This window comes from Ovis canadensis, chromosome 11, assembly GCF_042477335.2.
Source record: "Ovis canadensis isolate MfBH-ARS-UI-01 breed Bighorn chromosome 11, ARS-UI_OviCan_v2, whole genome shotgun sequence".
Classification (NCBI taxonomy): Eukaryota; Metazoa; Chordata; class Mammalia; order Artiodactyla; family Bovidae; genus Ovis; species Ovis canadensis.
This window is the reverse complement of record NC_091255.1, coordinates 3,379,745-3,407,374: the sequence shown is the minus strand read 5'-3', so window position 1 is coordinate 3,407,374 and position 27,630 is coordinate 3,379,745.

Below are 27,630 nucleotides of genomic sequence, written 5' to 3'. Positions count from 1 at the left end.
CGTGCTTCCTCTCGAGTGGAGACGGGTATGTCGGGGAACTTCTTGAGTTGCAGCAAGGGTGTGAAGGACCCTTTAGAAGTTCCAGTGGTTAGACGTGATTAGCCTCGAGAAGCCTCAGCGGAAATGGGCCTCATCTCGCCTGGAGGGCAAAACCTCCTGGATTTTCTCGAGTTGCGGCAGGTGCTCTCGACTTACGACGGGGACCTCAGGGACCCGCTCTGGTGGCCTCAGGAAAGGCCAGTCCCCATGCGAGTTCCTCGGGGGCCTCTCGGGATTCCTCTCCCGTCGATGCCGGGGCCTAAGACCTTGTGTGGAGTCGGGGCCGGAACCTGAGGATTCCTCTCCAGTGCTGACATGGATCTTGGGGTACTTCTGGAGTCTCCCCAGGGGAGTCAGTCCTCGTCTCGAATGCGGGCATGCACTTGCGCTTTCCTCCAGAGCGGTAGCAGCAGTGTCACGCAGTCCGCCGCGTGGATCAAAGGATCTATGGTTTTCCCTCGAGTCTTTCCCACGAGGCTTTCCCACGAGGCTTTCCCACAGGGCTGTCCCACGTGCACACGTGGTGGGAGTCGATCCTCGGCTTGAACGTCAAGGCAGTGCAGGGAAAACAGGTTCCTCTGGAATGGACTGACACATCTGGGGGACTCTTGGAATGGTGGCACGACCCTGGAGTTCCTCTCGCCTTTCCTGTGGAGAGCGCCTCCTCTTGAGATGCGACGGGAACGCCGGGAATTCTTTCCCTACGAAACAGGGAAAGGATCCCTCATCTCGAGCTAGGAGGCGGAAACGGGGCTCCCCTGGATGTGTGCGGGACCCCACGTGCTTCCTCTCGAGTGGAGACGGGTATGTCGCGGAACTGCTTCAGTTGCAGCAAGGGTGTGAAGGACCCTTTGGAAGTTCCAGTGGTTAGACGTGATTAGCCTCGAGAAGCCTCAGCGGAAATGGGCCTCATCTCGCCTGGAGGGCAAAACCTCCTGGATTTTCTCGAGTTGCGGCAGGTGCTCTCGACTTACGACGGGGACCTCAGGGACCCGCTCTGGGGGCCTCAGGAAAGGCCAGTCCCCATGCGAGTTCCTCGGGGGCCTCTCGGCATTCCTCTCCCGTCGATGCCGGCGCCTAAGACCTTGGGTGGAGTCGGGGCCGGAACGTGAGGATTCCTCTCCAGTGCTGACATGGATCTTGGGGTACTTCTGGAGTCTCCCCAGGGGAGTCAGTCCTCATCTCGAATGCGGGCATGCAGTTGCGCTTTCCTCCAGAGCGGTAGCAGCAGTGTCACGCAGTCCGCCGCGTGGATCAAAGGATCTATGGTTTTCCCTCGAGTCTTTCCCAAGAGGCTTTCCCACGAGGCTTTCCCACAGGGCTGTCCCACGTGCACACGTGGTGGGAGTCGATCCTCGGCTTGAACGTCAAGGCAGTGCAGGGAAAACAGGTTCCTCTGGAATGGACTGACACATCTGGGGGACTCTTGGAATGGTGGCACGACCCTGGAGTTCCTCTCGCCTTTCCTGTGGAGAGCGCCTCCTCTTGAGATGCGACGGGAACGCCGGGAATTCTTTCCCTACGAAACAGGGAAAGGATCCCTCATCTCGAGCTAGGAGGCGGAAACGGGGCTCCCCTGGATGTGTGCGGGACCCCACGTGCTTCCTCTCGAGTGGAGACGGGTATGTCGGGGAACTTCTTGAGTTGCAGCAAGGGTGTGAAGGACCCTTTGGAAGTTCCAGTGGTTAGACGTGATTAGCCTCGAGAAGCCTCAGCGGAAATGGGCCTCATCTCGCCTGGAGGGCAAAACCTCCTGGATTTTCTCGAGTTGCGGCAGGTGCTCTCGACTTACGACGGGGACCTCAGAGACCCGTTCTGGTGGCCTCAGGAAAGGCCAGTCATCATGCGAGTTCCTCGGGTCCTCTCGGGATTCCTCTCCCGTCGATGCTGGGGCCTAAGACCTTGTGTGGAGTCGGGGCCGGAACCTGAGAATTCCTCTCCAGTGCTGACATGGATCTTGGGGTACTTCTGGAGTCTCCCCAGGGGAGTCAGTCCTCGTCTCGAATGCGGGCATGCACTTGCGCTTTCCTCCAGAGCGGTAGCAGCAGTGTCACGCAGTCCGCCGCGTGGATCAAAGGATCTATGGTTTTCCCTCGAGTCTTTCCCACGAGGCTTTCCCACGAGGCTTTCCCACTTTGTTGTCCCACGTGCACACGTGGTGGGAGTCGATCCTCGGCTTGAACGTCAAGGCAGTGCAGGGAAAACAGGTTCCTCTGGAATGGACTGACACATCTGGGGGACTCTTGGAATGGTGGCACGACCCTGGAGTTCCTCTCGCCTTTCCTGTGGAGGGCGCCTCCTCTTGAGATGCGACGGGAACGCCGGGAATTCTTTCCCTACGAAACAGGGAAAGGATCCCTCATCTCGAGCTAGGAGGCGGAAACGGGGCTCCCCTGGAAGTGTGCGGGACCCCACGTGCTTCCTCTCGAGTGGAGACGGGTATGTCGGGGAACTTCTTGAGTTGCAGCAAGGGTGTGAAGGACCCTTTGGAAGTTCCAGTGGTTAGACGTGATTAGCCTCGAGAAGCCTCAGCGGAAAAGGGCCTCATCTCGCCTGGAGGGCAAAACCTCCTGGATTTTCTCGAGTTGCCGCAGGTGCTCTCGAATTACGACGGGGACCTCAGGGACCCGCTCTGGTGGCCTCAGGAAAGGCCAGTCCCCATGCGAGTTCCTCGGGGGCCTCTCGGGATTCCTCTCCCGTCGATGCCGGGGCCTAAGACCTTGTGTGGAGTCGGGGCCGGAACCTGAGGATTCCTCTCCAGTGCTGACATGGATCTTGGGGTACTCCTGGAGTCTCCCCAGGGGAGTCAGTCCTCGTCTCGAATGCGGGCATGCACTTGCGCTTTCCTCCAGAGCGGTAGCAGCAGTGTCACGCAGTCCGCCGCGTGGATCAAAGGATCTATGGTTTTCCCTCGAGTCTTTCCCACGAAGCTTTCCCACGAGGCTTTCCCACAGGGCTGTCCCACGTGCACACGTGGTGGGAGTGGATCCTCGGCTTGAACGTCAAGGCAGTGCAGGGAAAAAAGGTTCCTCTGGAATGGACTGACACATCTGGGGGACTCTTGGAATGGTGGCACGACCCTGGAGTTCCTCTCGCCTTTCCTGTGGAGAGCGCCTCCTCTTGAGATGCGACGGGAACGCCGGGAATTCTTTCCCTACGAAACAGGGAAAGGATCCCTCATCTCGAGCTAGGAGGCGGAAACGGGGCTCCCCTGGATGTGTGCGGGACCCCACGTGCTTCCTCTCGAGTGGAGACGGGTATGTCGGGGAACTTCTTGAGTTGCAGCAAGGGTGTGAAGGACCCTTTAGAAGTTCCAGTGGTTAGACGTGATTAGCCTCGAGAAGCCTCAGCGGAAATGGGCCTCATCTCGCCTGGAGGGCAAAACCTCCTGGATTTTCTCGAGTTGCGGCAGGTGCTCTCGACTTACGACGGGGACCTCAGGGACCCGCTCTGGTGGCCTCAGGAAAGGCCAGTCCCCATGCGAGTTCCTCGGGGGCCTCTCGGGATTCCTCTCCCGTCGATGCCGGGGCCTAAGACCTTGTGTGGAGTCGGGGCCGGAACCTGAGGATTCCTCTCCAGTGCTGACATGGATCTTGGGGTACTTCTGGAGTCTCCCCAGGGGAGTCAGTCCTCGTCTCGAATGCGGGCATGCACTTGCGCTTTCCTCCAGAGCGGTAGCAGCAGTGTCACGCAGTCCGCCGCGTGGATCAAAGGATCTATGGTTTTCCCTCGAGTCTTTCCCACGAGGCTTTCCCACGAGGCTTTCCCACAGGGCTGTCCCACGTGCACACGTGGTGGGAGTCGATCCTCGGCTTGAACGTCAAGGCAGTGCAGGGAAAACAGGTTCCTCTGGAATGGACTGACACATCTGGGGGACTCTTGGAATGGTGGCACGACCCTGGAGTTCCTCTCGCCTTTCCTGTGGAGAGCGCCTCCTCTTGAGATGCGACGGGAACGCCGGGAATTCTTTCCCTACGAAACAGGGAAAGGATCCCTCATCTCGAGCTAGGAGGCGGAAACGGGGCTCCCCTGGATGTGTGCGGGACCCCACGTGCTTCCTCTCGAGTGGAGACGGGTATGTCGCGGAACTGCTTCAGTTGCAGCAAGGGTGTGAAGGACCCTTTGGAAGTTCCAGTGGTTAGACGTGATTAGCCTCGAGAAGCCTCAGCGGAAATGGGCCTCATCTCGCCTGGAGGGCAAAACCTCCTGGATTTTCTCGAGTTGCGGCAGGTGCTCTCGACTTACGACGGGGACCTCAGGGACCCGCTCTGGTGGCCTCAGGAAAGGCCAGTCCCCATGCGAGTTCCTCGGGGGCCTCTCGGCATTCCTCTCCCGTCGATGCCGGCGCCTAAGACCTTGGGTGGAGTCGGGGCCGGAACGTGAGGATTCCTCTCCAGTGCTGACATGGATCTTGGGGTACTTCTGGAGTCTCCCCAGGGGAGTCAGTCCTCATCTCGAATGCGGGCATGCAGTTGCGCTTTCCTCCAGAGCGGTAGCAGCAGTGTCACGCAGTCCGCCGCGTGGATCAAAGGATCTATGGTTTTCCCTCGAGTCTTTCCCAAGAGGCTTTCCCACGAGGCTTTCCCACAGGGCTGTCCCACGTGCACACGTGGTGGGAGTCGATCCTCGGCTTGAACGTCAAGGCAGTGCAGGGAAAACAGGTTCCTCTGGAATGGACTGACACATCTGGGGGACTCTTGGAATGGTGGCACGACCCTGGAGTTCCTCTCGCCTTTCCTGTGGAGAGCGCCTCCTCTTGAGATGCGACGGGAACGCCGGGAATTCTTTCCCTACGAAACAGGGAAAGGATCCCTCATCTCGAGCTAGGAGGCGGAAACGGGGCTCCCCTGGATGTGTGCGGGACCCCACGTGCTTCCTCTCGAGTGGAGACGGGTATGTCGGGGAACTTCTTGAGTTGCAGCAAGGGTGTGAAGGACCCTTTGGAAGTTCCAGTGGTTAGACGTGATTAGCCTCGAGAAGCCTCAGCGGAAATGGGCCTCATCTCGCCTGGAGGGCAAAACCTCCTGGATTTTCTCGAGTTGCGGCAGGTGCTCTCGACTTACGACGGGGACCTCAGAGACCCGTTCTGGTGGCCTCAGGAAAGGCCAGTCATCATGCGAGTTCCTCGGGTCCTCTCGGGATTCCTCTCCCGTCGATGCTGGGGCCTAAGACCTTGTGTGGAGTCGGGGCCGGAACCTGAGAATTCCTCTCCAGTGCTGACATGGATCTTGGGGTACTTCTGGAGTCTCCCCAGGGGAGTCAGTCCTCGTCTCGAATGCGGGCATGCACTTGCGCTTTCCTCCAGAGCGGTAGCAGCAGTGTCACGCAGTCCGCCGCGTGGATCAAAGGATCTATGGTTTTCCCTCGAGTCTTTCCCACGAGGCTTTCCCACGAGGCTTTCCCACTTTGTTGTCCCACGTGCACACGTGGTGGGAGTCGATCCTCGGCTTGAACGTCAAGGCAGTGCAGGGAAAACAGGTTCCTCTGGAATGGACTGACACATCTGGGGGACTCTTGGAATGGTGGCACGACCCTGCAGTTCCTCTCGCCTTTCCTGTGGAGAGCGCCTCCTCTTGAGATGCGACGGGAATGCCGGGAATTCTTTCCTACGAAACAGGGAAAGGATCCCTCATCTCGAGCTAGGAGGCGGAAACGGGGCTACCCTGGATGTGTGCGCGACCCTCGTGCTTCCTCTCGAGTGGAGACGGGTATGTCGGGGAACTTCTTGAGTTGCAGCAAGGGTGTGAAGGACCCTTTGGAAGTTCCAGAGTTTAGACGTGATTAGCCTCGAGAAGCCTCAGCGGAAATGGGCCTCATCTCGCCTGGAGGTCAAAACCTCCTGGATTTTCTCGAGTTGCGGCATGTGCTCTCGACTTACGACGGGGACCTCAGGGACCCGCTCTGGTGACCTCAGGAAAGGCCAGTCCCCATGCGAGTTCCTCGGGGGCCTCTCGGGATTCCTCTCCCGTCGATGCCGGGGCCTAAGACCTTCTGTGGAGTCGGGGCCGGAACCTGAGGATTCCTCTGCAGTGCTGACATGGATCTTGGGGTACTTCTGGAGTCTCCCCAGGGGAGTCAGTCCTCGTCTCGAATGCGGGCATGCACTTGCGCTTTCCTCCAGAGCGGTAGCAGCAGTGTCACGCAGTCCGCCGCGTGGATCAAAGGATCTATGGTTTTCCCTCGAGTTTTCCCACTAGGCTTTCCCACGAGGCTTTCCCACAGGGCTGTACCTCGTGCACACGTGATGGGAGTGGATCCTCGGCTTGAACGTCAAGGCAGTGCAGGGAAAACAGGTTCCTCTGGAATGGACTGACACATCTGGGGGACTCTTGGAATGGTGGCACGACCCTGGAGTTCCTCTCGCCTTTCCTGTGGAGAGCGCCTCCTCTTGAGATGCGACGGGAACGCCGGGAATTCTTTCCCTACGAAACAGGGAAAGGATCCCTCATCTCGAGCTAGGAGGCGGAAATGGGGCTCCCCTGGATGTTTGCGGGTCCCCACGTGCTTCCTCTCGAGCGGAGACGGGTATGTCGGGGAACTTCTTGAGTTGCAGCAAGGGTGTGAAGGACCCTTTGGAAGTTCCAGTGGTTAGACGTGATTAGCCTCGAGAAGCCTCAGCGGAAATGGGCCTCATCTCGCCTGGAGGGCAAAACCTCCTGGATTTTCTCGAGTTGCGGCAGGTGCTCTCGACTTACGACGGGGACCTCAGGGACCCGCTCTGGTGGCCTCAGGAAAGGCCAGTCCCCATGCGAGTTCCTCGGGGGCCTCTCGGGATTCCTCTCCCGTCGATGCCGGGGCCTAAGACCTTGTGTGGAGTCGGGGCCGGGACCTGAGGATTCCTCTCCAGTGCTGACATGGATCTTGGGGTACTTCTGGAGTCTCCCCAGGGGAGTCAGTCCTCGTCTCGAATGCGGGCATGCACTTGCGCTTTCCTCCAGAGCGGTAGCAGCAGTGTCACGCAGTCCGCCGCGTGGATCAAAGGATCTATGGTTTTCCCTCGAGTCTTTCCCACAAGGCTTTCCCACGAGGCTTTCCCACAGGGCTGTCCCACGTGCACACGTGGTGGGAGTCGATCCTCGGCTTGAACGTCAAGGCAGTGCAGGGAAAACAGGTTCCTCTGGAATGGACTGACACATCTGGGGGTCTCTTGGAATGGTGCCACGACCCTGGAGTTCCTCTCGCCTTTCCGGTGGAGAGCGCCTCCTCTTGAGATGCGACGGGAACGCCGGGAATTCTTTCCCTACGAAACAGGGAAAGAATCACTCATCTCGAGCTAGGAGGCGGAAACGGGGCTCCCCTGGATGTGTGCGGGACCCCACGTGCTTCCTCTCGAGTGGAGACGGGTATGTCGCGGAACTGCTTGAGTTGCAGCAAGGGTGTGAAGGACCCTTTGGAAGTTCCAGTGGTTAGATGTGATTGGCCTCGAGAAGCCTCAGCGGAAATGGGCCTCATCTCGCCTGGAGGGCAAAACCTCCTGGATTTTCTCGAGTGCGGCAGGTGCTCTCGACTTACGACGGGGATCTCAGGGACCTGCTATGGTGGCCTCAGGAAAGGCCAGTCCCCATGCGAGTTCCTCGGGGGCCTCTCGGCATTCCTGTCCCGTCGATGCCGGGGCCTAAGACCTTGTGTGGAGTCGGGGCCGGAACCTGAGGATTCCTCTCCAGTGCTGACATGGATCTTGGGGTACTTCTGGAGTCTCCCCAGGGGAGTCAGTCCTCGTCTCGAATGCGGGCATGCACTTGCGCTTTCCTCCAGAGCGGTAGCAGCAGTGTCACGCAGTCTGCCGCGTGGATCAAAGGATCTATGGTTTTCCCTCGAGTCTTTCCCACGAGGCTTTCCCACGAGGCTTTCCCACAGGGCTGTCCCACGTGCACACGTGGTGGGAGTGGATCCTCGGCTTGAACGTCAAGGCAGTGCAGGGAAATCAGGTTCCTCTGGAATGGACTGACACATCTGGGGCACTCTTGGAATGGTGGCACGACCCTGGAGTTCCTCTCGCCTTTCCTGTGGAGAGCGCCTCCACTTGAGATGCGACGGGAACGCCGGGAATTCTTTCCCTACGAAACAGGGAAAGGATCCCTCATCTCGAGCTAGGAGGCGGAAACGGGGTTCCCCTGGATGTGTGCGGGACCCCACGTGCTTCCTCTCGAGTGGAGACGGGTATGTCGGGGAACTTCTTGAGTTGCAGCAAGGGTGTGAAGGACCCTTTGGAAGTTCCAGTGGTTAGACGTGATTAGCCTCGAGAAGCCTCAGCGGAAATGGGCCTCATCTCGCCTGGAGGGCAAAACCTCCTGGATTTTCTCGAGTTGCGGCAGGTGCTCTCGACTTACGACGGGGACCTCAGGGACCCGCTCTGGTGGCCTCAGGAAAGGCCAGTCCCCATGCGAGTTCCTCGGGGGCCTCTCGGGATTCCTCTCCCGTCGATGCCGGGGCCTAAGACCTTGTGTGGAGTCGGGGCCGGAACCTGAGAATTCCTCTCCAGTGCTGACATGGATCTTGGGGTACTTCTGGAGTCTCCCCAGGGGAGTCAGTCCTCGTCTCGAATGCGGGCATGCACTTGCGCTTTCCTCCAGAGCGGTAGCAGCAGTGTCACGCAGTCCGCCGCGTGGATCAAAGGATCTATGGTTTTCCCTCGAGTCTTTCCCACGAGGCTTTCCCACGAGGCTTTCCCACTTTGTTGTCCCACGTGCACACGTGGTGGGAGTCGATCCTCGGCTTGAACGTCAAGGCAGTGCAGGGAAAACAGGTTCCTCTGGAATGGACTGACACATCTGGGGGACTCTTGGAATGGTGGCACGACCCTGCAGTTCCTCTCGCCTTTCCTGTGGAGAGCGCCTCCTCTTGAGATGCGACGGGAATGCCGGGAATTCTTTCCTACGAAACAGGGAAAGGATCCCTCATCTCGAGCTAGGAGGCGGAAACGGGGCTACCCTGGATGTGTGCGCGACCCTCGTGCTTCCTCTCGAGTGGAGACGGGTATGTCGGGGAACTTCTTGAGTTGCAGCAAGGGTGTGAAGGACCCTTTGGAAGTTCCAGAGTTTAGACGTGATTAGCCTCGAGAAGCCTCAGCGGAAATGGGCCTCATCTCGCCTGGAGGTCAAAACCTCCTGGATTTTCTCGAGTTGCGGCATGTGCTCTCGACTTACGACGGGGACCTCAGGGACCCGCTCTGGTGACCTCAGGAAAGGCCAGTCCCCATGCGAGTTCCTCGGGGGCCTCTCGGGATTCCTCTCCCGTCGATGCCGGGGCCTAAGACCTTCTGTGGAGTCGGGGCCGGAACCTGAGGATTCCTCTGCAGTGCTGACATGGATCTTGGGGTACTTCTGGAGTCTCCCCAGGGGAGTCAGTCCTCGTCTCGAATGCGGGCATGCACTTGCGCTTTCCTCCAGAGCGGTAGCAGCAGTGTCACGCAGTCCGCCGCGTGGATCAAAGGATCTATGGTTTTCCCTCGAGTTTTCCCACTAGGCTTTCCCACGAGGCTTTCCCACAGGGCTGTACCTCGTGCACACGTGATGGGAGTGGATCCTCGGCTTGAACGTCAAGGCAGTGCAGGGAAAACAGGTTCCTCTGGAATGGACTGACACATCTGGGGGACTCTTGGAATGGTGGCACGACCCTGGAGTTCCTCTCGCCTTTCCTGTGGAGAGCGCCTCCTCTTGAGATGCGACGGGAACGCCGGGAATTCTTTCCCTACGAAACAGGGAAAGGATCCCTCATCTCGAGCTAGGAGGCGGAAATGGGGCTCCCCTGGATGTTTGCGGGTCCCCACGTGCTTCCTCTCGAGCGGAGACGGGTATGTCGGGGAACTTCTTGAGTTGCAGCAAGGGTGTGAAGGACCCTTTGGAAGTTCCAGTGGTTAGACGTGATTAGCCTCGAGAAGCCTCAGCGGAAATGGGCCTCATCTCGCCTGGAGGGCAAAACCTCCTGGATTTTCTCGAGTTGCGGCAGGTGCTCTCGACTTACGACGGGGACCTCAGGGACCCGCTCTGGTGGCCTCAGGAAAGGCCAGTCCCCATGCGAGTTCCTCGGGGGCCTCTCGGGATTCCTCTCCCGTCGATGCCGGGGCCTAAGACCTTGTGTGGAGTCGGGGCCGGGACCTGAGGATTCCTCTCCAGTGCTGACATGGATCTTGGGGTACTTCTGGAGTCTCCCCAGGGGAGTCAGTCCTCGTCTCGAATGCGGGCATGCACTTGCGCTTTCCTCCAGAGCGGTAGCAGCAGTGTCACGCAGTCCGCCGCGTGGATCAAAGGATCTATGGTTTTCCCTCGAGTCTTTCCCACAAGGCTTTCCCACGAGGCTTTCCCACAGGGCTGTCCCACGTGCACACGTGGTGGGAGTCGATCCTCGGCTTGAACGTCAAGGCAGTGCAGGGAAAACAGGTTCCTCTGGAATGGACTGACACATCTGGGGGTCTCTTGGAATGGTGCCACGACCCTGGAGTTCCTCTCGCCTTTCCGGTGGAGAGCGCCTCCTCTTGAGATGCGACGGGAACGCCGGGAATTCTTTCCCTACGAAACAGGGAAAGAATCACTCATCTCGAGCTAGGAGGCGGAAACGGGGCTCCCCTGGATGTGTGCGGGACCCCACGTGCTTCCTCTCGAGTGGAGACGGGTATGTCGCGGAACTGCTTGAGTTGCAGCAAGGGTGTGAAGGACCCTTTGGAAGTTCCAGTGGTTAGATGTGATTGGCCTCGAGAAGCCTCAGCGGAAATGGGCCTCATCTCGCCTGGAGGGCAAAACCTCCTGGATTTTCTCGAGTGCGGCAGGTGCTCTCGACTTACGACGGGGATCTCAGGGACCTGCTATGGTGGCCTCAGGAAAGGCCAGTCCCCATGCGAGTTCCTCGGGGGCCTCTCGGCATTCCTCTCCCGTCGATGCCGGGGCCTAAGACCTTGTGTGGAGTCGGGGCCGGAACCTGAGGATTCCTCTCCAGTGCTGACATGGATCTTGGGGTACTTCTGGAGTCTCCCCAGGGGAGTCAGTCCTCGTCTCGAATGCGGGCATGCACTTGCGCTTTCCTCCAGAGCGGTAGCAGCAGTGTCACGCAGTCTGCCGCGTGGATCAAAGGATCTATGGTTTTCCCTCGAGTCTTTCCCACGAGGCTTTCCCACGAGGCTTTCCCACAGGGCTGTCCCACGTGCACACGTGGTGGGAGTGGATCCTCGGCTTGAACGTCAAGGCAGTGCAGGGAAATCAGGTTCCTCTGGAATGGACTGACACATCTGGGGCACTCTTGGAATGGTGGCACGACCCTGGAGTTCCTCTCGCCTTTCCTGTGGAGAGCGCCTCCACTTGAGATGCGACGGGAACGCCGGGAATTCTTTCCCTACGAAACAGGGAAAGGATCCCTCATCTCGAGCTAGGAGGCGGAAACGGGGTTCCCCTGGATGTGTGCGGGACCCCACGTGCTTCCTCTCGAGTGGAGACGGGTATGTCGGGGAACTTCTTTAGTTGCAGCAAGGGTGTGAAGGACCCTTTGGAAGTTCCAGTGGTTAGACGTGATTAGCCTCGAGAAGCCTCAGCGGAAATGGGCCTCATCTCGCCTGGAGGGCAAAACCTCCTGGATTTTCTCGAGTTGCGGCAGGTGCTCTCGACTTACGACGGGGACCTCAGGGACCCGCTCTGGTGGCCTCAGGAAAGGCCAGTCCCCATGCGAGTTCCTCGGGGGCCTCTCGGGATTCCTCTCCCGTCGATGCCGGGGCCTAAGACCTTGTGTGGAGTCGGGGCCGGAACCTGAGGATTCCTCTCCAGTGCTGACATGGATCTTGGGGTACTTCTGGAGTCTCCCCAGGGGAGTCAGTCCTCGTCTCGAATGCGGGCATGCACTTGCGCTTTCCTCCAGAGCGGTAGCAGCAGTGTCACGCAGTCCGCCGCGTGGATCAAAGGATCTATGGTTTTCCCTCGAGTCTTTCCCACGAGGCTTTCCCACGAGGCTTTCCCACGAGGCTTTCCCACAGGGCTATCCCACGTGCACACGTGGTGGGAGTGGATCCTCGGCTTGAACGTCAAGGCAGTGCAGGGAAAACAGGTTCCTCTGAAATGGACTGACACATCTGGGGGACTCTTGGAATGGTGGCACGACCCTGGAGTTCCTCTCGCCTTTCCTGTGGAGGGCGCCTCCTCTTGAGATGCGACGGGAACGCCGGGAATTCTTTCCCTACGAAACAGGGAAAGGATCCCTCATCTCGAGCTAGGAGGCGGAAACGGGGCTCCCCTGGAAGTGTGCGGGACCCCACGTGCTTCCTCTCGAGTGGAGACGGGTATGTCGGGGAACTTCTTGAGTTGCAGCAAGGGTGTGAAGGACCCTTTGGAAGTTCCAGTGGTTAGACGTGATTAGCCTCGAGAAGCCTCAGCGGAAAAGGGCCTCATCTCGCCTGGAGGGCAAAACCTCCTGGATTTTCTCGAGTTGCCGCAGGTGCTCTCGAATTACGACGGGGACCTCAGGGACCCGCTCTGGTGGCCTCAGGAAAGGCCAGTCCCCATGCGAGTTCCTCGGGGGCCTCTCGGGATTCCTCTCCCGTCGATGCCGGGGCCTAAGACCTTGTGTGGAGTCGGGGCCGGAACCTGAGGATTCCTCTCCAGTGCTGACATGGATCTTGGGGTACTCCTGGAGTCTCCCCAGGGGAGTCAGTCCTCGTCTCGAATGCGGGCATGCACTTGCGCTTTCCTCCAGAGCGGTAGCAGCAGTGTCACGCAGTCCGCCGCGTGGATCAAAGGATCTATGGTTTTCCCTCGAGTCTTTCCCACGAAGCTTTCCCACGAGGCTTTCCCACAGGGCTGTCCCACGTGCACACGTGGTGGGAGTGGATCCTCGGCTTGAACGTCAAGGCAGTGCAGGGAAAAAAGGTTCCTCTGGAATGGACTGACACATCTGGGGGACTCTTGGAATGGTGGCACGACCCTGGAGTTCCTCTCGCCTTTCCTGTGGAGAGCGCCTCCTCTTGAGATGCGACGGGAACGCCGGGAATTCTTTCCCTACGAAACAGGGAAAGGATCCCTCATCTCGAGCTAGGAGGCGGAAACGGGGCTCCCCTGGATGTGTGCGGGACCCCACGTGCTTCCTCTCGAGTGGAGACGGGTATGTCGGGGAACTTCTTGAGTTGCAGCAAGGGTGTGAAGGACCCTTTAGAAGTTCCAGTGGTTAGACGTGATTAGCCTCGAGAAGCCTCAGCGGAAATGGGCCTCATCTCGCCTGGAGGGCAAAACCTCCTGGATTTTCTCGAGTTGCGGCAGGTGCTCTCGACTTACGACGGGGACCTCAGGGACCCGCTCTGGTGGCCTCAGGAAAGGCCAGTCCCCATGCGAGTTCCTCGGGGGCCTCTCGGGATTCCTCTCCCGTCGATGCCGGGGCCTAAGACCTTGTGTGGAGTCGGGGCCGGAACCTGAGGATTCCTCTCCAGTGCTGACATGGATCTTGGGGTACTTCTGGAGTCTCCCCAGGGGAGTCAGTCCTCGTCTCGAATGCGGGCATGCACTTGCGCTTTCCTCCAGAGCGGTAGCAGCAGTGTCACGCAGTCCGCCGCGTGGATCAAAGGATCTATGGTTTTCCCTCGAGTCTTTCCCACGAGGCTTTCCCACGAGGCTTTCCCACAGGGCTGTCCCACGTGCACACGTGGTGGGAGTCGATCCTCGGCTTGAACGTCAAGGCAGTGCAGGGAAAACAGGTTCCTCTGGAATGGACTGACACATCTGGGGGACTCTTGGAATGGTGGCACGACCCTGGAGTTCCTCTCGCCTTTCCTGTGGAGAGCGCCTCCTCTTGAGATGCGACGGGAACGCCGGGAATTCTTTCCCTACGAAACAGGGAAAGGATCCCTCATCTCGAGCTAGGAGGCGGAAACGGGGCTCCCCTGGATGTGTGCGGGACCCCACGTGCTTCCTCTCGAGTGGAGACGGGTATGTCGCGGAACTGCTTCAGTTGCAGCAAGGGTGTGAAGGACCCTTTGGAAGTTCCAGTGGTTAGACGTGATTAGCCTCGAGAAGCCTCAGCGGAAATGGGCCTCATCTCGCCTGGAGGGCAAAACCTCCTGGATTTTCTCGAGTTGCGGCAGGTGCTCTCGACTTACGACGGGGACCTCAGGGACCCGCTCTGGTGGCCTCAGGAAAGGCCAGTCCCCATGCGAGTTCCTCGGGGGCCTCTCGGCATTCCTCTCCCGTCGATGCCGGCGCCTAAGACCTTGGGTGGAGTCGGGGCCGGAACGTGAGGATTCCTCTCCAGTGCTGACATGGATCTTGGGGTACTTCTGGAGTCTCCCCAGGGGAGTCAGTCCTCATCTCGAATGCGGGCATGCAGTTGCGCTTTCCTCCAGAGCGGTAGCAGCAGTGTCACGCAGTCCGCCGCGTGGATCAAAGGATCTATGGTTTTCCCTCGAGTCTTTCCCAAGAGGCTTTCCCACGAGGCTTTCCCACAGGGCTGTCCCACGTGCACACGTGGTGGGAGTCGATCCTCGGCTTGAACGTCAAGGCAGTGCAGGGAAAACAGGTTCCTCTGGAATGGACTGACACATCTGGGGGACTCTTGGAATGGTGGCACGACCCTGGAGTTCCTCTCGCCTTTCCTGTGGAGAGCGCCTCCTCTTGAGATGCGACGGGAACGCCGGGAATTCTTTCCCTACGAAACAGGGAAAGGATCCCTCATCTCGAGCTAGGAGGCGGAAACGGGGCTCCCCTGGATGTGTGCGGGACCCCACGTGCTTCCTCTCGAGTGGAGACGGGTATGTCGGGGAACTTCTTGAGTTGCAGCAAGGGTGTGAAGGACCCTTTGGAAGTTCCAGTGGTTAGACGTGATTAGCCTCGAGAAGCCTCAGCGGAAATGGGCCTCATCTCGCCTGGAGGGCAAAACCTCCTGGATTTTCTCGAGTTGCGGCAGGTGCTCTCGACTTACGACGGGGACCTCAGAGACCCGTTCTGGTTGCCTCAGGAAAGGCCAGTCATCATGCGAGTTCCTCGGGTCCTCTCGGGATTCCTCTCCCGTCGATGCTGGGGCCTAAGACCTTGTGTGGAGTCGGGGCCGGAACCTGAGAATTCCTCTCCAGTGCTGACATGGATCTTGGGGTACTTCTGGAGTCTCCCCAGGGGAGTCAGTCCTCGTCTCGAATGCGGGCATGCACTTGCGCTTTCCTCCAGAGCGGTAGCAGCAGTGTCACGCAGTCCGCCGCGTGGATCAAAGGATCTATGGTTTTCCCTCGAGTCTTTCCCACGAGGCTTTCCCACGAGGCTTTCCCACTTTGTTGTCCCACGTGCACACGTGGTGGGAGTCGATCCTCGGCTTGAACGTCAAGGCAGTGCAGGGAAAACAGGTTCCTCTGGAATGGACTGACACATCTGGGGGACTCTTGGAATGGTGGCACGACCCTGCAGTTCCTCTCGCCTTTCCTGTGGAGAGCGCCTCCTCTTGAGATGCGACGGGAATGCCGGGAATTCTTTCCTACGAAACAGGGAAAGGATCCCTCATCTCGAGCTAGGAGGCGGAAACGGGGCTACCCTGGATGTGTGCGCGACCCTCGTGCTTCCTCTCGAGTGGAGACGGGTATGTCGGGGAACTTCTTGAGTTGCAGCAAGGGTGTGAAGGACCCTTTGGAAGTTCCAGAGTTTAGACGTGATTAGCCTCGAGAAGCCTCAGCGGAAATGGGCCTCATCTCGCCTGGAGGTCAAAACCTCCTGGATTTTCTCGAGTTGCGGCATGTGCTCTCGACTTACGACGGGGACCTCAGGGACCCGCTCTGGTGACCTCAGGAAAGGCCAGTCCCCATGCGAGTTCCTCGGGGGCCTCTCGGGATTCCTCTCCCGTCGATGCCGGGGCCTAAGACCTTCTGTGGAGTCGGGGCCGGAACCTGAGGATTCCTCTGCAGTGCTGACATGGATCTTGGGGTACTTCTGGAGTCTCCCCAGGGGAGTCAGTCCTCGTCTCGAATGCGGGCATGCACTTGCGCTTTCCTCCAGAGCGGTAGCAGCAGTGTCACGCAGTCCGCCGCGTGGATCAAAGGATCTATGGTTTTCCCTCGAGTTTTCCCACTAGGCTTTCCCACGAGGCTTTCCCACAGGGCTGTACCTCGTGCACACGTGATGGGAGTGGATCCTCGGCTTGAACGTCAAGGCAGTGCAGGGAAAACAGGTTCCTCTGGAATGGACTGACACATCTGGGGGACTCTTGGAATGGTGGCACGACCCTGGAGTTCCTCTCGCCTTTCCTGTGGAGAGCGCCTCCTCTTGAGATGCGACGGGAACGCCGGGAATTCTTTCCCTACGAAACAGGGAAAGGATCCCTCATCTCGAGCTAGGAGGCGGAAATGGGGCTCCCCTGGATGTTTGCGGGTCCCCACGTGCTTCCTCTCGAGCGGAGACGGGTATGTCGGGGAACTTCTTGAGTTGCAGCAAGGGTGTGAAGGACCCTTTGGAAGTTCCAGTGGTTAGACGTGATTAGCCTCGAGAAGCCTCAGCGGAAATGGGCCTCATCTCGCCTGGAGGGCAAAACCTCCTGGATTTTCTCGAGTTGCGGCAGGTGCTCTCGACTTACGACGGGGACCTCAGGGACCCGCTCTGGTGGCCTCAGGAAAGGCCAGTCCCCATGCGAGTTCCTCGGGGGCCTCTCGGGATTCCTCTCCCGTCGATGCCGGGGCCTAAGACCTTGTGTGGAGTCGGGGCCGGGACCTGAGGATTCCTCTCCAGTGCTGACATGGATCTTGGGGTACTTCTGGAGTCTCCCCAGGGGAGTCAGTCCTCGTCTCGAATGCGGGCATGCACTTGCGCTTTCCTCCAGAGCGGTAGCAGCAGTGTCACGCAGTCCGCCGCGTGGATCAAAGGATCTATGGTTTTCCCTCGAGTTTTCCCACTAGGCTTTCCCACGAGGCTTTCCCACAGGGCTGTACCTCGTGCACACGTGATGGGAGTGGATCCTCGGCTTGAACGTCAAGGCAGTGCAGGGAAAACAGGTTCCTCTGGAATGGACTGACACATCTGGGGGACTCTTGGAATGGTGGCACGACCCTGGAGTTCCTCTCGCCTTTCCTGTGGAGAGCGCCTCCTCTTGAGATGCGACGGGAACGCCGGGAATTCTTTCCCTACGAAACAGGGAAAGGATCCCTCATCTCGAGCTAGGAGGCGGAAACGGGGCTCCCCTGGATGTTTGCGGGTCCCCACGTGCTTCCTCTCGAGCGGAGACGGGTATGTCGGGGAACTTCTTGAGTTGCAGCAAGGGTGTGAAGGACCCTTTGGAAGTTCCAGTGGTTAGACGTGATTAGCCTCGAGAAGCCTCAGCGGAAATGGGCCTCATCTCGCCTGGAGGGCAAAACCTCCTGGATTTTCTCGAGTTGCGGCAGGTGCTCTCGACTTACGACGGGGACCTCAGGGACCCGCTCTGGTGGCCTCAGGAAAGGCCAGTCCCCATGCGAGTTCCTCGGGGGCCTCTCGGGATTCCTCTCCCGTCGATGCCGGGGCCTAAGACCTTGTGTGGAGTCGGGGCCGGGACCTGAGGATTCCTCTCCAGTGCTGACATGGATCTTGGGGTACTTCTGGAGTCTCCCCAGGGGAGTCAGTCCTCGTCTCGAATGCGGGCATGCACTTGTGCTTTCCTCCAGAGCGGTAGCAGCAGTGTCACGCAGTCCGCCGCGTGGATCAAAGGATCTATGGTTTTCCCTCGAGTCTTTCCCACAAGGCTTTCCCACGAGGCTTTCCCACAGGGCTGTCCCACGTGCACACGTGGTGGGAGTCGATCCTCGGCTTGAACGTCAAGGCAGTGCAGGGAAAACAGGTTCCTCTGGAATGGACTGACACATCTGGGGGTCTCTTGGAATGGTGCCACGACCCTGGAGTTCCTCTCGCCTTTCCTGTGGAGAGCGCCTCCTCTTGAGATGCGACGGGAACGCCGGGAATTCTTTCCCTACGAAACAGGGAAAGAATCACTCATCTCGAGCTAGGAGGCCTAAACGGGGCTCCCCTGGATGTGTGCGGGACCCCACGTGCTTCCTCTCGAGTGGATACGGGTATGTCGCGGAACTGCTTGAGTTGCAGCAAGGGTGTGAAGGACCCTTTGGAATTTCCAGTGGTTAGATGTGATTGGCCTCGAGAAGCCTCAGCGGAAATGGGCCTCATCTCGCCTGGAGGGCAAAACCTCCTGGATTTTCTCGAGTTCGGCAGGTGCTCTCGACTTACGACGGGGATCTCAGGGACCTGCTCTGGTGGCCTCAGGAAAGGCCAGTCCCCATGCGAGTTCCTCGGGGGCCTCTCGGCATTCCTCTCCCGTCGATGCCGGGGCCTAAGACCTTGTGTGGAGTCGGGGCCGGAACCTGAGGATTCCTCTCCAGTGCTGACATGGATCTTGGGGTACTTCTGGAGTCTCCCCAGGGGAGTCAGTCCTCGTCTCGAATGCGGGCATGCACTTGCGCTTTCCTCAAGAGCGGTAGCAGCAGTGTCACGCAGTCTGCCGCGTGGATCAAAGGATCTATGGTTTTCCCTCGAGTCTTTCCCACGAGGCTTTCCCACGAGGCTTTCCCACAGGGCTGTCCCACGTGCACACGTGGTGGGAGTGGATCCTCGGTTTGAACGTCAAGGCAGTGCAGGGAAATCAGGTTCCTCTGGAATGGACTGACACATCTGGGGCACTCTTGGAATGGTGGCACGACCCTGGAGTTCCTCTCGCCTTTCCTGTGGAGAGCGCCTCCACTTGAGATGCGACGGGAACGCCGGGAATTCTTTCCCTACGAAACAGGGAAAGGATCCCTCATCTCGAGATAGGAGGCGGAAACGGGGTTCCCCTGGATGTGTGCGGGACCCCACGTGCTTTCTCTCGAGTGGAGACGGGTATGTCGGGGAACTTCTTGAGTTGCAGCAAGGGTGTGAAGGACCCTTTGGAAGTTCCAGTGGTTAGACGTGATTAGCCTCGAGAAGCCTCAGCGGAAATGGGCCTCATCTCGCCTGGAGGGCAAAACCTCCTGGATTTTCTCGAGTTGCGGCAGGTGCTCTCGACTTACGACGGGGACCTCAGGGACCCGCTCTGGTGGCCTCAGGAAAGGCCAGTCCCCATGCGAGTTCCTCGGGGGCCTCTCGGGATTCCTCTCCCGTCGATGCCGGGGCCTAAGACCTTGTGTGGAGTCGGGCCCGGAACCTGAGGATTCCTCTCCAGTGCTGACATGGATCTTGGGGTACTTCTGGAGTCTCCCCAGGGGAGTCAGTCCTCGTCTCGAATGCGGGCATGCACTTGCGCTTTCCTCCAGAGCGGTAGCAGCAGTGTCACGCAGTCCGCCGCGTGGATCAAAGGATCTATGGTTTTCCCTCGAGTCTTTCCCACGAGGCTTTCCCACGAGGCTTTCCCACGAGGCTTTCCCACAGGGCTGTCCCACGTGCACACGTGGTGGGAGTGGATCCTCGGCTTGAACGTCAAGGCAGTGCAGGGAAAACAGGTTCCTCTGAAATGGACTGACACATCTGGGGGACTCTTGGAATGGTGGCACGACCCTGGAGTTCCTCTCGCCTTTCCTGTGGAGGGCGCCTCCTCTTGAGATGCGACGGGAACGCCGGGAATTCTTTCCCTACGAAACAGGGAAAGGATCCCTCATCTCGAGCTAGGAGGCGGAAACGGGGCTCCCCTGGAAGTGTGCGGGACCCCACGTGCTTCCTCTCGAGTGGAGACGGGTATGTCGGGGAACTTCTTGAGTTGCAGCAAGGGTGTGAAGGACCCTTTGGAAGTTCCAGTGGTTAGACGTGATTAGCCTCGAGAAGCCTCAGCGGAAATGGGCCTCATCTCGCCTGGAGGGCAAAACCTCCTGGATTTTCTCGAGTTGCCGCAGGTGCTCTCGAATTACGACGGGGACCTCAGGGACCCGCTCTGGTGGCCGCAGGAAAGGCCAGTCCCCATGCGAGTTCCTCGGGGGCCTCTCGGGATTCCTCTCCCGTCGATGCCGGGGCCTAAGACCTTGTGTGGAGTCGGGGCCGGAACCTGAGGATTCCTCTCCAGTGCTGACATGGATCTTGGGGTACTCCTGAAGTCTCCCCAGGGGAGTCAGTCCTCGTCTCGAATGCGGGCATGCACTTGCGCTTTCCTCCAGAGCGGTAGCAGCAGTGTCTCGCAGTCCGCCGCGTGGATCAAAGGATCTATGGTTTTCCCTCGAGTCTTTCCCACGAGGCTTTCCCTCGAGGCTTTCCCACAGGGCTGTCCCACGTGCACATGTGGTGGGAGTCGATCCTCGGCTTGAACGTCAAGGCAGTGCAGGGGAAACAGGTTCCTCTGGAAAGGACTGACACATCTGGGGGACTCTTGGAATGTTGGCACGACCCTGGAGTTCCTCTCGCCTTTCCTGTGGAGAGCGCCTCCTCTTGAGATGCGACGGGAACGCCGGGAATTCTTTCCCTAGGAAACAGGGAAAGGATCCCTCATCTCGAGCTAGGAGGCGGAAACGGGGCTCCCCTGGATGTGTGCGGGACCCCACGTGCTTCCTCTCGAGTGGAGACGGGTATGTCGGGGAACTTCTTGAGTTGCAGCAAGGGTGTGAAGGACCCTTTGGAAGTTCCAGTGGTTAGACGTGATTAGCCTCGAGAAGCCTCAGCGGAAATGGGCCTCATCTCGCCTGGAGGGCAAAACCTCCTGGATTTTCTCGAGTTGCGGCAGGTGCTCTCGACTTACGACGGGGACCTCAGGGACCCGCTCTGGTGGCCTCAGGAAAGGCCAGTCCCCATGCGAGTTCCTCGGGGGCCTCTCGGGATACCTCTCCCGTCGATGCCGGGGCCTAAGACCTTGTGTGGAGTCGGGGCCGGAACCTGAGGATTCCTCTCCAGTGCTGACATGGATCTTAGGGTACTTCTGGAGTCTCCCCAGGGGAGTCAGTCCTCGTCTCGAATGCGGGCATGCACTTGCGCTTTCCTCCAGAGCGGTAGCAGCAGTGTCAGGCAGTCCGCCGCATGGATCAAAGGATCTATGGTTTTCCCTCGAGTCTTTCCCACGAGGCTTTCCCACGAGGCTTTCCCACAGGGCTGTCCCACGTGCACACGTGGTGGGAGTCGACCCTCGGCTTGAACGTCAAGGCAGTGCAGGGAAAACAGGTTCCTCTGGAATGGACTGACACATCTGGGGGACTCTTGGAATGGTGGCACGACCCTGGAGTTCCTCTCGCCTTTCCTGTGGAGAGCGCCTCCTCTTGAGATGCGACGGGAACGCCGGGAATTCTTTCCCTACGAAACAGGGAAAGGATCCCTCATCTCGAGCTAGGAGGCGGAAACGGGGCTCCCCTGGATGTGTGCGGGACCCCACGTGCTTCCTCTCAAGTGGAGACGGGTATGTCGGGGAACTTCTTGAGTTGCAGCAAGGGTGTGAAGGACCCTTTGGAAGTTCCAGTGGTTAGACGTGATTAGCCTCGAGAAGCCTCAGCGGAAATGGGCCTCATCTCGCCTGGAGGGCAAAACCTCCTGGATTTTCTCGAGTTGCGGCAGGTGCTCTCGACTTACGACGGGGACCTCAGGGACCCGCTCTGGTGGCCTCAGGAAAGGCCAGTCCCCATGCGAGTTCCTCGGGGGCCTCTCGGGATTCCTCTCCCGTCGATGCCGGGGCCTAAGACCTTGTGTGGAGTCGGGGCCGGAACCTGAGGATTCCTCTCCAATGCTGACATGGATCTTGGGGTACTTCTGGAGTCTCCCCAGGGGAGTCAGTCCTCGTCTCGAATGCGGGCATGCACTTGCGCTTTCCTCCAGAGCGGTAGCAGCAGTGTCACGCAGTCCGCCGCGTGGATCAAATGATCTATGGTTTTCCCTCGAGTCTTTCCCACGAGGCTTTCCCACGAGGCTTTCCCACAGGGCTGTCCCACGTGCACACGTGGTGGGAGTCGATCCTCGGCTTGAACGTCAAGGCAGTGCAGGGAAAACAGGTTCCTCTGGAATGGACTGACACATCTGGGGGACTCTTGGAATGGTGGCACGACCCTGGAGTTCCTCTCGCCTTTCCTGTGGAGAGCGCCTCCTCTTGAGATGCGACGGGAACGCCGGGAATTCTTTCCCTACGAAACAGGGAAAGGATCCCTCATCTCGAGCTAGGAGGCGGAAACGGGGCTCCCCTGGATGTGTGCGGGACCCCACGTGCTTCCTCTCGAGTGGAGACGGGTATGTCGGGGAACTTCTTGAGTTGCAGCAAGGGTGTGAAGGACCCTTTGGAAGTTCCAGTGGTTAGACGTGATTAGCCTCGAGAAGCCTCAGCGGAAATGGGCCTCATCTCGCCTGGAGGGCAAAACCTCCTGGATTTTCTCGAGTTGCGGCAGGTGCTCTCGACTTACGACGGGGACCTCAGGGACCCGCTCTGGTGGCCTCAGGAAAGGCCAGTCCCATGCGAGTTCCTCGGGGGCGTCTCGGGATTCCTCTCCCGTCAATGCCGGGGCCTAAGACCTTGTGTGGACTCGGGGACGGAACCTGAGGATTCCTCTCCAGTGCTGACATGGATCTTGGGGTACTTCTGGAGTCTCCCCAGGGGAGTCAGTCCTCGTCTCGAATGCGGGCATGCACTTGCGCTTTCCTCCAGAGCGGTAGCAGCAATGTCACGCAGTCCGCCGCGTGGATCAAAGGATCTATGGTTTTCCCTCGAGTCTTTCCCACGAGGCTTTCCCACGAGGCTTTCCCACAGGGCTGTCCCAAGTGCACACGTAGTGGGAGTCGATCCTCGGCTTGAACGTCAAGGCAGTGCAGGGAAAACAGGTTCCTCTAGAATGGACTGACACATCTGGGGGACTCTTGGAATGTTGGCACGACCCTGGAGTTCCTCTCGCCTTTCCTGTGGAGAGCGCCTCCTCTTGAGATGCGACGGGAACGCCGGGAATTCTTTCCCTACGAAACAGGGAAAGGATCCCTCATCTCGAGCTAGGAGGCGGAAACGGGGCTCCCCTGGATGTGTGCGGGACCCCATGTGCTTCCTCTCGAGTGGAGACGGGTATGTCGGGGAACTTCTTGAGTTGCAGGAAGGGTGTGAAGGACCCTTTGGAAGTTCCAGTGTTTAGACGTGATTAGCCTCGAGAAGCCTCAGCGGAAATGGGCCTCATCTCGCCTGGAGGGCAAAACCTCCTGGATTTTCTCGAGTTGTGGCAGGTGCTCTCGACTTACGACGGGGACCTCAGGGACCCGCTCTGGTGGCCTCAGGAAAGGCCAGTCCCCATGCGAGTTCCTCGGGGGCCTCTCGGGATTCCTCTCCCGTCGATGACGGGGCCTAAGACCTTGTGTGGAGTCGGGGCCGGAACCTGAGGATTCCTCTCCAGTGCTGACATGGATCTTGGGGTACTTCTGGAGTCTCCCCAGGGGAGTCAGTCCTCGTCTCGAATGCGGGCATGCACTTGCGCTTTCCTCCAGAGCGGTAGCAGCAGTGTCTCGCAGTCCGCCGCGTGGATCAAAGGATCTATGGTTTTCCCTCGAGTCTTTCCCACGAGGCTTTCCCTCGAGGCTTTCCCACAGGGCTGTCCCACGTGCACACGTGGTGGGAGTCGATCCTCGGCTTGAACGTCAAGGCAGTGCAGGGGAAACAGGTTCCTCTGGAATGGACTGACACATCTGGGGGACTCTTGGAATGTTGGCACGACCCTGGAGTTCCTCTCGCATTTCCTGTGGAGAGCGCCTCCTCTTGAGATGCGACGGGAACGCCGGGAATTCTTTCCCTAGGAAACAGGGAAAGGATCCCTCATCTCGAGCTAGGAGGCGGAAACGGGGCTCCCCTGGATGTGTGCGGGACCCCACGTGCTTCCTCTCGAGTGGAGACGGGTATGTCGGGGAACTTCTTGAGTTGCAGCAAGGGTGTGAAGGACCCTTTGGAAGTTCCAGTGGTTAGACGTGATTAGCCTCGAGAAGCCTCAGCGGAAATGGGCCTCATCTCGCCTGGAGGGCAAAACCTCCTGGATTTTCTCGAGTTGCGGCAGGTGCTCTCGACTTACGACGGGGACCTCAGGGACCCGCTCTGGTGGCCTCAGGAAAGGCCAGTCCCATGCGAGTTCCTCGGGGGCGTCTCGGGATTCCTCTCCCGTCAATGCCGGGGCCTAAGACCTTTTGTGGACTCGGGGACGGAACCTGAGGATTCCTCTCCAGTGCTGACATGGATCTTGGGGTACTTCTGGAGTCTCCCCAGGGGAGTCAGTCCTCGTCTCGAATGCGGGCATGCACTTGCGCTTTCCTCCAGAGCGGTAGCAGCAGTGTCACGCAGTCCGCCGCGTGGATCAAAGGATCTATGGTTTTCCCTCGAGTCTTTCCCACGAGGCTTTCCCACGAGGCTTTCCCACAGGGCTGTCCCAAGTGCACACGTGGTGGGAGTCGATCCTCGGCTTGAACGTCAAGGCAGTGCAGGGAAAACAGGTTCCTCTAGAATGGACTGACACATCTGGGGGACTCTTGGAATGTTGGCAAGACCCTGGAGTTCCTCTCGCCTTTCCTGTGGAGAGCGCCTCCTCTTGAGATGCGACGGGAACGCCGGGAATTCTTTCCCTACGAAACAGGGAAAGGATCCCTCATCTCGAGCTAGGAGGCGGAAACGGGGCTCCCCTGGATGTGTGCGGGACCCCACGTGCTTCCTCTCGAGTGGAGACGGGTATGTCGGGGAACTTCTTGAGTTGCAGGAAGGGTGTGAAGGACCCTTTGGAAGTTCCAGTGGTTAGACGTGATTAGCCTCGAGAAGCCTCAGCGGAAATGGGCCTCATCTCGCCTGGAGGGCAAAACCTCCTGGATTTTCTCGAGTTGCGGCAGGGGCTCTCGACTTTCGACGGGGACCTCAGGGACCCGCTCTGGTGGCCTCAGGAAAGGCCAGTCCCCATGCGAGTTCCTCGGGGGCCTCTCGGGATTCCTCTCCCGTCGATGCCGGGGCATAAGACCTTGTGTGGAGTCGGGGCCGGAACCTGAGGATTCCTCTCCAGTGCTGACATGGATCTTGGCGTACTCCTGGAGTCTCCCCAGGGGAGTCAGTCCTCGTCTCGAATGCGGGCATGCACTTGCGCTTTCCTCCAGAGCGGTAGCAGCAGTGTCACGCAGTCCGCCGCGTGGATCAAAGGATCTATGGTTTTCCCTCGAGTCTTTCCCACGAGGCTTTCCCACGAGGCTTTCCCACAGGGCTGTCCCACGTGCACACGTGGTGGGAGTCGATCCTCGGCTTGAACGTCAAGGCAGTGCAGGGAAAACAGGTTCCTCTGGAATGGACTGACACATCTGGGGGACTCTTGGAATGGTGGCACGACCCTGGAGTTCCTCTCGCCTTTCCTGTGGAGAGCGCCTCCTCTTGAGATGCGACGGGAACGCCGGGAATTCTTTCCCTAGGAAACAGGGAAAGGATCCCTCATCTCGAGCTAGGAGGCGGAAACGGGGCTCCCCTGGATGTGTGCGGGACCCCACGTGCTTCCTCTCGAGTGGAGACGGGTATGTCGGGGAACTTCTTGTGTTGCAGCAAGGGTGTGAAGGACCCTTTGGAAGTTCCAGTGGTTAGACGTGATTAGCCTCGAGAAGCCTCAGCGGAAATGGGCCTCATCTCGCCTGGAGGGCAAAACCTCCTGGATTTTCTCGAGTTGCGGCAGGTGCTCTCGACTTACGACGGGGACCTCAGGGACCCGCTCTGGTGGCCTCAGGAAAGGCCAGTCCCATGCGAGTTCCTCGGGGGCGTCTCGGGATTCCTCTCCCGTCAATGCCGGGGCCTAAGACCTTGTGTGGACTCGGGGACGTAACCTGAGGATTCCTCTCCAGTGCTGACATGGATCTTGGGGTACTTCTGGAGTCTCCCCAGGGGAGTCAGTCCTCGTCTCGAATGCGGGCATGCACTTGCGCTTTCCTCCAGAACGGTAGCAGCAGTGTCACGCAGTCCGCCGCGTGGATCAAAGGATATATGGTTTTCCCTCGAGTCTTTCCCACGAGGCTTTCCCACGAGGCTTTCCCACAGGGCTGTCCCAAGTGCACACGTGGTGGGAGTCGATCCTCGGCTTGAACGTCAAGGCAGTGCAGGGAAAACAGGTTCCTCTGGAATGGACTGACAAATCTGGGGGACTCTTGGAATGTTGGCACGACCCTGGAGTTCCTCTCGCCTTTCCTGTGGAGAGCGCCTCCTCTTGAGATGCGACGGGAACGCCGGGAATTCTTTCCCTAGGAAACAGGGAAAGGATCCCTCATCTCGAGCTAGGAGGCGGAAACGGGGCTCCCCTGGATGTGTGCGGGACCCCACGTGCTTCCTCTCGAGTGGAGACGGGTATGTCGAGGAACTTCTTGAGTTGCAGCAAGGGTGTGAAGGACCCTTTGGAAGTTCCAGTGGTTAGACGTGATTAGCCTCGAGAAGCCTCAGCGGAAATGGGCCTCATCTCGCCTGGAGGGCAAAACCTCCTGGATTTTCTCGAGTTGCGGCAGGTGCTCTCGACTAACGACGGGGACCTCAGGGACCCGCTCTGGTGGCCTCAGGAAAGGCCAGTCCCCATGCGAGTTCCTCGAGGGCCTCTCGGGATTCCTCTCCCGTCGATGCCGGGGCCTAAGACCTTGTGTGGAGTCGGGGCCGGAACCTGAGGATTCCTCTCCAGTGCTGACATGGATCTTGGGGTACTTCTGGAGTCTCCCCAGGGGAGTCAGTCCTCGTCTCGAATGCGGGCATGCACTTGCGCTTTCCTCCAGAGCGGTAGCAGCAGTGTCACGCAGTCCGCCGCGTGGATCAAAGGATCTATGGTTTTCCCTCGAGTCTTTCCCACGAGGCTTTCCCACGAGGCTTTCCCACAGGGCTGTCCCACGTGCACACGTGGTGGGAGTCGATCCTCGGCTTGAACGTCAAGGCAGTGCAGGGAAAACAGGTTCCTCTGGAATGGACTGACACATCTGGGGGACTCTTGGAATGGTGGCACGACCCTGGAGTTCCTCTCGCCTTTCCTGTGGAGAGCGCCTCCTCTTGAGATGCGACGGGAACGCCGGGAATTCTTTCCCTAGGAAACAGGGAAAGGATCCCTCATCTCGAGCTAGGAGGCGGAAACGGGGCTCCCCTGGATGTGTGCGGGACCCCACGTGCTTCCTCTCGAGTGGAGACGGGTATGTCGGGGAACTTCTTGAGTTGCAGCAAGGGTGTGAAGGACCCTTTGGAAGTTCCAGTGGTTAGACGTGATTAGCCTCGAGAAGCCTCAGCGGAAATGGGCCTCATCTCGCCTGGAGGGCAAAACCTCCTGGATTTTCTCGAGTTGCGGCAGGTGCTCTCGACTTACGACGGGGACCTCAGGGACCCGCTCTGGTGGCCTCAGGAAAGGCCAGTCCCCATGCGAGTTCCTCGGGGGCCTCTCGGGATTCCTCTCCCGTCGATGCCGGGGTCTAAGACCTTGTGTGGAGTCGGGGCCGGAACCTGAGGATTCCTCTCCAGTGCTGACATGGATCTTGGGGTAATTCTGGAGTCTCCCCAGGGGAGTCAGTCCTCGTCTCGAATGCGGGCATGCACTTGCGCTTTCCTCCAGAGCGGTAGCAGCAGTGTCACGCAGTCCACCGCGTGGATCAAAGGATCTATGATTTTCCCTCGAGTCTTTCCCACGAGGATTTCCCACGAGGCTTTCCCACAGGGCTGTCCCACGTGCACACGTGGTGGGAGTCGATCCTCGGCTTGAACGTCAAGGCAGTGCAGGGAAAACAGGTTCCTCTGGAATGGACT